This window comes from Montipora capricornis, chromosome 8, assembly GCF_036669925.1.
Source record: "Montipora capricornis isolate CH-2021 chromosome 8, ASM3666992v2, whole genome shotgun sequence".
Classification (NCBI taxonomy): Eukaryota; Metazoa; Cnidaria; class Anthozoa; order Scleractinia; family Acroporidae; genus Montipora; species Montipora capricornis.
Genome location: NC_090890.1, coordinates 25,796,703 through 25,806,450, shown reverse-complemented (window position 1 = coordinate 25,806,450; position 9,748 = coordinate 25,796,703). Strand labels below are relative to the sequence as shown.

At 39.3% G+C, this 9,748-nt stretch overlaps 1 protein-coding gene and 1 non-coding gene across 2 annotated transcripts in view; both read left to right on the top strand.

Annotated features, from left to right (window-relative positions):
* The window catches only part of LOC138060135 (fibroblast growth factor receptor 4-like), a 69,468-nt gene that overhangs the window by 7,556 nt on the left and 52,164 nt on the right, over positions 1–9,748 (top strand). The window lies entirely within an intron of this gene.
* On the top strand, positions 4,925–4,997 carry Trnat-agu (transfer RNA threonine (anticodon AGU)). Its single transcript has one exon. It is a non-coding gene; the product is annotated as a tRNA-Thr (tRNA).

Here is a 9,748-nt window from a genome sequence, read left to right as displayed (position 1 = left end):
TCATGAAACACTTGCGGCAAATTGATCACATGGACATGGACCCTCTGAATGGCAGTTTCTTTGCCATGTCGTTTCCTTAAGGCCTATACAGCTGCTACGTGATTCGCTGAAGTTAAAGAAAACCCCGGTATTCTCGATCTCGCCGGTTCAACTAGTAAACACCGAAGGTATGTAAACTTGTCTACCGCTGCAAGGCTTTTATTGCTGTCTATCGCGCTTTCGAAGGCATCCCAAAATTCTTGCCACTCTTGTAATCTTCCATGAAATGTTTTGACTTCCAGTTTAGGGAGTTTTGCTCTCGTTGCAGATGGCTGTGAACTATGTAGTGATTGTATGAGCGGAGCGTGTACTTCTGTATAAACATTCTGACCTTTTGGTTGTCATCTGTTGATGCTGAGAAGCGAATTAAGAAGATTACGCGCGTAATTTGCATTGCGTGAGCCTAAATATGCGTTCCGACTCACGCGATGTAAAATTAGTCAGAAACGTATAGTCATGGAATGATATTCTCAAAAATTTGGCATGTTGTATAGTCTAATTATAATTGTCATAACCACCCCATAACGTCATGTAGTGACATATTTGGAACGTCATTATAGGAATGAAGGTGTAAAGTGGCATTGGCAAATTAAAACGACAGCAAAATGAACAAAACCAAATCCAAACCTATGTTCTTTTCAATTTGTTAAGTTAAAAAACATCGTTCTATTTTTTTTTTTTTTTTTTTCGTTAATATTACAATTCAATTAATTTTCAGTTAGTGCGTTTGGACTTTTTATCATGATTCTTCCTACTCACATTCGTTGTCATGGCTCCCAATGGGAGGTGATTTTCTAGCACAAGACAGACGTGTTATCAGATACCTATTTGTTGCTTGAAATATCATGAAGCAAGTCTAACGCACACGTTTGAAAAAAAAAAAAAGACAGCAAAGTATCCCCGAATGGAAGAGCTCGGATGGTCCAGTTACCCCACTAATGTTTATCCAATTTGGATTTTAATTTAACAAAGATGAATGGTGAAAGAGGTGCCTTTGATATACTTAACACATAATAACCGCATTTCTTTTCTAAATTTTGTAGCCTGTTAAGTAATATTTTTCTCTCTAAGATGTTCAGAAAGTCACGATCCATTAGAGGACTATTGGTGCTACCAAACACTCTTTTCTTCTTTCGGTTAAATTATCGTAATACATCAAGCCACATATCAAAAAATCTTGATAAAGTGACTAAAGCAATGCGCGCATATATCGTCTTAACATAACTGAAAGACCAGTGAAATTTAGTTTTATCTTATTGCCGAGATTTCATTCTTGTCACGATTCTGCAAACATGTGGTGAGTATTCAAATCGGAAATTTGCAAAATTCATGACCATTTCATTCATTGCTAACGAAAACCAAATCAAGGACACTGCAGGGTGACACTAGTAGTTCAGTAGTTCATGGGTTGTTGATCTAGGTTGTTTAGTCGATGTTTGCTATTGGTACTAACTGGCCGAACTGTTTGGCTTACAAAAGCAACCATGGGCAGTCAATCACTGTCCTGGCCTACAGCTGTAGGTTCACCTGCTGAATGTAACAGTAGTGGAATATTGTAACTAGTGATTATTGTTGATAGCGATTATTGATAATTTTTCCTGCCTTTTCATATTTACTGACCCATAACCTTTTTTCTAGGGAACAAGTTTACAGAGCAAGGAAAAAGTTGACTACCCTTGATTGGAATTACTGGTATCATAATGACTTTTCATTTTTCCACCACTGAGGATCATGCTGACACCAACATTGCAACAAAATATAACCAGAGAAAAAAATCTTGGGATGTGCGGATATTAAAGGTGTCCAAAGATTGTGGATATATTTGGATGCTGATGGCCAAAATTTTTAAATTTCGCACTAATGACGACGACGATTCAATCACTCGTGATATCAATCTGGAACCTGACGATCCCAGAATCATTTCTCCAGCAATTGTTGAAAGTGAACCTCTTCCAGCTCATGAGCTCCTGGCAAGATGCAGAAACAGATTTTCACAAATAAGCAGATCATAGAGATTCAAATGCAAAACTTTCAGCTACAGTAAAGCTAGGAAAAACATAAATGCCTCACAATAATATATATTGTTGCAGTGATGAAATTACTAACTGTCAGGAGTCAATGGTATGGCTCAATTCAATGTTATTAGCCTTGTCATTTTTCTTCTGTTTTGTTAGTAACTTGAAATAATAATTATTTTAACAGTTTTTCTATAAGTTGTAGGGTCATTGTGTCATGTAGCACTAAGCCAGCTTTGAAACCATGACAAGATATACAGTGTATGACTTGACAGTTTTTAAGCCAAGATAAGGGTTGACCATACATTACACACTGTAGCTTTGAAATTATTGTTGGAGTTTTGTCTTATGGTATTAAATATTGTATACTTTAGAATTTTGCCTGCTGGTGTGATTTCTTATTGTGTGGCTTTGTACATGGCAATTTTATTGTATAGCTTTTGTAAGCTGAAATAATTAAAGCTACAGTGAAAAAACATAATTTAAATACAAGAAATGGAAATTCCAATTCAGTGCTATGATATTGGGAAATTGACAGTTATTGTAAAAAGTGGTATTGAAAATGACATGTGAATGCAGATGACAGACAAGCAAAATCAAATTTTATTATTGTTCGTATACATGTCTGCCATCAAATTATTTGAAGATGTGAAAGCAATAATAATAATTATTATTGTTATTATAAGAAAATTTCCACTCTTGCAAAAGTTTAAGTCAGTCTAAGCCAGAAGAAATGGTGTCACAAATAAAATTAACCTAAATTGCCTTTAAAAATAGGTTTTATCCTAAACCAAAGTTTCACAACAAGGCAACTAAAACAAGTCAGTTATTGGGGGTGATGGTCTGCTGAAAATTAAAAGAGGTGATCCTGAGATTTCCTGATATTTTTATTTGGGAGTGGAGGTTCCCCTTAATCAGGAGGTTCCCCTTGTGTCTGTTATTATCTCCCAACATTTAGACAGTTCGGAAAGCCCTCTAAACATGGCAGGTACAAAACGCAGGTCACAGGGCACAGGTCACAGGTCATTATTTAACCTATACAGAAAGTATCCTAAACATTCATAAAAGCTAACCTTAGGCCTATTCAGGCCTAATTAGGCCTAATTAGGCCTAAAGAAAAGTATCCTAAACATTCAAAAAAGCTAATTTTAGGCCTAATTAGTCCTAAAGAAAAGTTTTTAAGCCTATGGTTAGCTTTTATGAATGTTTAGGATACTTTCTGTATAGGTAAAACAATGACCTGTGACCTGTGACCTGTGCCCTTGCGTTTTGTACCTGCCTGTTACACCTGTTGCTGAGAGGATACTGTCTTCTAGTACAAAGTACAAGCACACGGCAGAGAGGGAACAACTTTCCTCTTCCTTCTTCCAAGGGCAGTCACCTTGTGTATCTAGGGTGCATAAATATTCTGCGTCCAAACAGAGTTTTCAAAAGTGCCTTGTTTGTAAAATACAGTTGCATCCCCACAACCTTTGCTTTCGATGTCCTGGGAAATACACCTGCAGTACGGCAGTTACCTTATTTACACCATTCAGGAACTTGCTTTTGGTCAATAGGCCACTTTCATAAATGGTGACCACCTTTACAGTTTCTTGCATTTATGTTAATTACACCTACTACCCTCATTTTGAATATGCTTTTGAAAGTTGCTCGTCGTAGCAAGACTAAAAAGGCTCGTTAGCTAAAACAGAAGAACATTTATTTGAACAGTATTATGAAATAGAAATAGATCTATACAAATGTAGGTTGTCCACTTGACTATGGTATATGCGGAAGTCAGGTGCTGGTATCTTCATGATCAGAGGCATTTTCATCATGTTCCATAAGAAGGCAATCAGCCTAATCCATGCTTTCCACTCCCTTCTGTACTGGCTTTATGGCCAGTTTCCATGCCTTATTTATCAACTCCTAGGGAAAGAGAGTGTTTTATTGATGTGGTACATAGCAATTCCGCGAAAGAAGTCCTCCCCACAAAGACTTCCATAAATTTTTGACTAGTCACAACTGGCTAGGAACGCTTTTTGGAGAAATCGTGAAACGTGGAATGCTTATCTGCTGAACGGTGAAATTGACATTATACTAGCCTGCGAGCAGGCTCACTAAATTATTTTGTGAGCCTGCGAGCAGGCTAACATTATATTGGTGATTTGGCAGAACAAGTTAAACAAGTAAATCAACCAAAATATATTTGAATGCATAGGGATTTTCTAATATGGCGTGTATTCATCACTGATTGTGTGATGAAGTAAATGTACATTCTGAATGGTTGATTTCTTCTGATTCATTTCTTCCTCGCTTATCAAATTTATACTAGCAACTTCAACTTGAGAAAATCACAGCTGAGCTCGAGTACTACCGGTTAGCAGGCCTTGATAAATAACTGAGCTTCAGTCAGCTTGTCTGTTCGGACTGCCGGAAACCGCAATTGGTATGAAAGAAAAGAGTGTTGAACATGTATTATCGCCTACCTTGTTTCTGCATGGTTTCGTCGCTTTTCCACATATGCAAGTCTCTGTGCAAGATAGATTTTCCTGCTGTTTTCCACGGTCATCCCTGACGTTCAACTGCAGAACACTCGAGGCTATAGCATGACAAATGAAGAATTCCCCAGAAGTTGTCCAGTGTTGAGTTTCCTGTAACTTCTCTCAATTTCTCCTCAACTTGGACTATGAATTCATTTGTGTTCCTCCTGTGGTTGATACGTTGTTGGCTCAAGGGATCTACTTAACTGACTCTTTAAATTAATTACCCTTGTCCGCCTGTGAATCACATGTTGATCCAGCGTTATCACATAGAAAAACTGGCCCTACGGGAGTCCCACGTAAATGCCACACACTAAGTGATCAATCAGCCATGTTGCCAGCATGGTTGTCCTGATAGTGTAGTGGTCATCACACCCGACTAGTGATCAGGGGGACGTGGGTTCAAATCCCGCTCAGGGCAATTACAGTTTTCCCCAGAAGTTGTCCAGTGTTGAGTTTACTGGAACTTTCTCTCAATTTCTCCCCAACTTGGACTGTAAATCCATTTGCGATCCCCCCCCCCCCCCCTCCCGGGGTGTGATACGCTGTTGGCTCAACGGATCTACTTAACTGACTCCTTAAATTAGTTACCCTTGTCCCCCTGTGAATCACATGTTGATCCAGCGTTATCACATAGAAAACTGGCCCATTAGGGAGTCCCACGTAAATGCCACACACTAAGTCTCTCTCTCTCTCTCTCTCTCTCTCTCCTCTCTCTCTCTCTCTCTCTCTCTCTCCTCTCTCTCTCTCTCTCTCTCTCTCTCTCTCTCTCTCTCTCTCTCTCTCTCTCTCTCTCCTCTCTCTCTCTCTCCTCTCTATCCACCCCCTTACGCTACCCCATTTAGAAAGTTACAGAAAATTTCTAAAATTTTAGATGTAATTAAACAAACATCTATTTATAAAATATATTCCTGTAACGTTCGGTATTGACCCTGTGTACAAGAGAAAATGAGGGGACAGAGAAGGAGGCTCCCGGTCCAGCCCTTGGGATATGTCATGTCCACGAAAGTTATTTTTAGACGAGCGGAAGTCTTCCGAGACGTCCGCATGCAGGCCAACCTCGGTCCGATGTTTGAAAGAAAATATATATTCATCAGCCTTGCGCCATCATTTTCTCTTTTCACTAAGAACCTGAGAGCGAAGCAAGAGTGCATGCGGACGTCTCGGAAGACAGACTTCCCCTAGAACAAAGACTTCCGCTCGTCTAAAAATAACTTTCGTGGACATAACATATCCCGGCCAACGCCTTGAGCCTTCCTCTCTGTCCCCTCATTTTCTCTTGACCCTAGGTAGGATAAAATTATGCCCCCTGCTTCTTAGCCCATTTCTGTCTCTTTGAGGAGGAAGAAGGACATGTAAAATGTGGTTCCGATCATCAACTATACTATCCCAAAGTTTCCTATCCCTCTCCTTTATCTTATCATTAACGGTAATGAGATTACTTGTTTAACCATACTTATATGCTCCTTTTGTGAATTTATCAATTCTACTGAAATACTTTGCATTGAATGCAGCCCCCCACACCTCGATCCCAAAGTTAAATAAAGACATAATTAAACTGTTATATAACGTAGTCAGCTCATTCAGAGAATAACCACAGGACGTAGAGGGTTGATGTCTTTAATATCTAAGACAAAAGGCCAGGTCCCCAGTGCGGGCCAAGAAAAATGCTCGCCAACCACCAACCACACTTCTTAGGTAAACAAGTGATCTTCCCTAACGGAAGTATTAAGATAAAGTCTTCCCTTTTGTTATTAAAGGCTACAGTAAAAAGTGTTTGTCTGCTACAGCTATTCATAGCCAATGAGAACGACTCCCTTCAAGTTCATGAAATTAAGAGCATTGCTGCTCGGCTCTTTAAAGGGAACCTCCACTCTTTTAACACTGTACTTGTTGAAAGATCTTTTACAAAAAAGAATGCATTACCTAATGAAATATGTTTTTTACCGTTTTCCAAAGATCGGCCTCGACGCTTCCCGGTGCCACCATCTTGAATGTCGCGCAATGCAAATTGCGTACTTTTGACGTTTTGCGGTTGCTTTCCTGTTCAGTTCGTGGGAAGTTCGAGTCAAAATCTGTTTCGTGGTAGAAAGCAAGCGAAAACCAGAGAAGATTCTAGCATTCGTTTCCATGTTTTTTCGAAAGATGACAAACGTGCAGCGATTCAAACAATCTGAAGGACGATTCATACAAAATATTCCACCTCAGCCGGCATAACAGGGCATCGATAACAAAGGCCGAAAGGCGATCCTGAGAGCCTAAATTTGCAAGCAAAGAATTGCTTTCTTATTCTTGTTCGCCTTGATGTTTGCTTCTTTCATCGCTTGATGAGTATTCTGGTTCCAACTGATCCCTGAGGGAAGAATCCATATCTTCTACATAAACTGAATCTCGTACGTGAAGCGAGGCACCCATGAAACGTCATCAGTACCAAACTTGCATTGAGCGACATTCAAGATGGCAGAACCGGGAAGCGTTGAAGCCGATCTTTCGAAGACGATGAAAAAAATATTTCTCTAAGTAATGCATTTTTTTGTTTTTGTTTCAGATTTTCTTAGAAGAACACATCGAACACTTTAGGGGACATTTGTAAAAACAATGGAGGTTCCCTTTAATAGGCAGTGTGGCCCAGTGGTTAGAGCGCTTGCCTTGAGATGCGGAGATCCCGGGTTCAAGCGCCGCTCTGATCACTCGTTGAATTTGATCCTGGTAGTCCCTAGTTCAACTACCCAGCTGCACTTGTAAATAGCCAACTGGTTTGCATTCAGCCAGTTGGGATTCTTAACAGTTGTTGTTGTTCTATTCTGTCGTTTCGTTGAGTTTCATTGGCCCTGAAAAGCCCATATGGGGAGCGGTCAATTAAGTATGTATGTAATAAATATTAGTTTTCAACATTATGAATGGTTGATATGTACTAGATTTAGCATAATTATTACAGCGTTTTCAGGGGCGGATCCAGAAATTCCAGAAAGAGGTGGTTGAAGAAATTGCGAAAAGAAAAGTTCTGAAACTGAACTAAACAAATCATTACCTAAAGTAAGCCCGCCTGATGCACACTGTACCACTCAAAAGTCAGTTGGTTGCAGAAGGTCTGTAGATACAGGGAGAAAAAAAAAAAGGGGGGGGGGGGGGTTTGTTAATTATATAAAGTTAAATAGATCACTTCAAGGGACGTGCAGTTAAAGTAAATTTCTTCTCAAAGCAAACAATAAATCTGTAAGATTAATTGTTACCTGCTGAGTTACGATGCATGTACAGTCGCAGCCGCTGCATTGATTGCTTGATATTTTCTTCGTTCATTTTCCTTTTTGACTAAAACTGAAGTAGGCGGTTTGCAGAACCGAATATTCTTGAATCTGTAGCGCAGTGCAGCCATCGGCGGAGATGAAACGTGGCTAAATATATTTCAAATTGCGTATATTGTAACTTGCGAAGAAATTTTCTTATAATCAGGAAGGCAATAAACTTAGCTACAGTTACTACTCACCCGGTTTACCATTGAGTGTCATTGGGATCGTCATCTTGGATCTCTATTCCTTTACAAAGCTTCCTTCAATGGTACAACTGTCTGTAAGACACACTGTGGAACAGTCATTCGCATCCAGCCTCCCTCGTGTTTTTACGGAAAAGAACATTGGAGGCCTGTAACATCTTTCAATTCACCGGTTTGAAGATAGTTTATAAGGGCCGTTGATTCGAACGACGTTCGATAAATTTTCTTATTAACAATTTTTTTTTTTACAAAATATATATTAGTAACAAAACCCACCACTAAATCCGCCCTTAGTTTTAGTGGCTACTGAAGTGTGGATGGACGAGTTAGAGTCGTTGTATTACTGCCTAAGGTATTGTAATGTCTCGTAATACGAGTAAATAATAGTAATAATAATAATAATAATAATGATGAAATGGTATATATGAAATGAATCATATATGAACTTCGGATACGAAATCAAGTGAAGCTATGATCTTCGCAGTTATGAACGCAATTTATACAATTGCGTAGAGCCTGAATTCAGTACTTCAACGGGGTTTGAACCCGTGACCTCGCGAGGTCACGGGTTCAAACCCCGTTGAAGTCCTGAATTTTTCAGGCTTCTCTACGCAATTGTATAAATTGCGCTCATAACTGCGAAGATCATAGCTTCACTTGATAATAATAATAATAATAATAATAATAATAATAATAATAATAATAATAATAATAATAATAATAATAATAATAATAATAATAATATTGCAAATGCGCAATGTTGGTTATATGGAGAGGAAATGTAACGAAGCCAGACGGAATAAAAATGCCAGATGATAGAAACGTTAAGAACCTGGAAAAGGGTAAAGGCTACGAATATCTTGGAGGTACCGGAAAGTGATCAAATGTGGTGTAGAGAAATTAAATCCAACGTGACAAAGGAATGTTTCCGCAGAATCCGAAAATTGCTTAACGAAGCTGAATGGAGGGAATAAAATAAGTGCTGTGAATATCTGGGCCGCGTCCTTAGTACGATATACTGCTTAGTTTATCGATTGGTCTCGTGAAGAACTGAGAAACCTCGATAGGAAAACCGCAAAGTATCTGACCTTGTATAATGCGTTCTATCTTTGCGCGATAGTGTCGCAAGGTTCTTTTTATCAAGAAATGGCGGTGGCCGGGGCTTGAGAGCAGTTGAAGACAGTGTAGAGCTATTCAAAGCAAGCATAGCTAAGTACGCGTCAGAAAGCAACGAAAGGATGTTGTCTGCCGCTAGGGGGAACATGAAATGGGATAGCGAGGAGTCTAACTGATTAGGAGGAGATTAAGCGGCGGAAAGTGAGAGAGAGGACGGAGGAGGCGAGGAAGAAAAAGCTACATGGACAGTTTCTGATGGAGATGGATGAAATTGCCAGTGAAAATAGCTGGTCGTGGCTTAGGACAGGATATCTAAAGAAAGAGACGGAGGTTTGCTGGTGGAATAAATCTCTGATTTTTTTCTGAGCTTGCGAACGGCGCTGTCTTTTCAGTGATAAGTTAATTTCAACTGTGATAGTGAGACGTAGAGCGCGCAGAAAGACTATTTGTAAACCAGTTTGGCATGTTCATTTTCAGAAACGGACCTCCCAGCCTGGGAATAACATATGTATGCAAAGCTTTGGTTAACTCCGCTTTTATATTTTATGGCTGAATCGACTTGC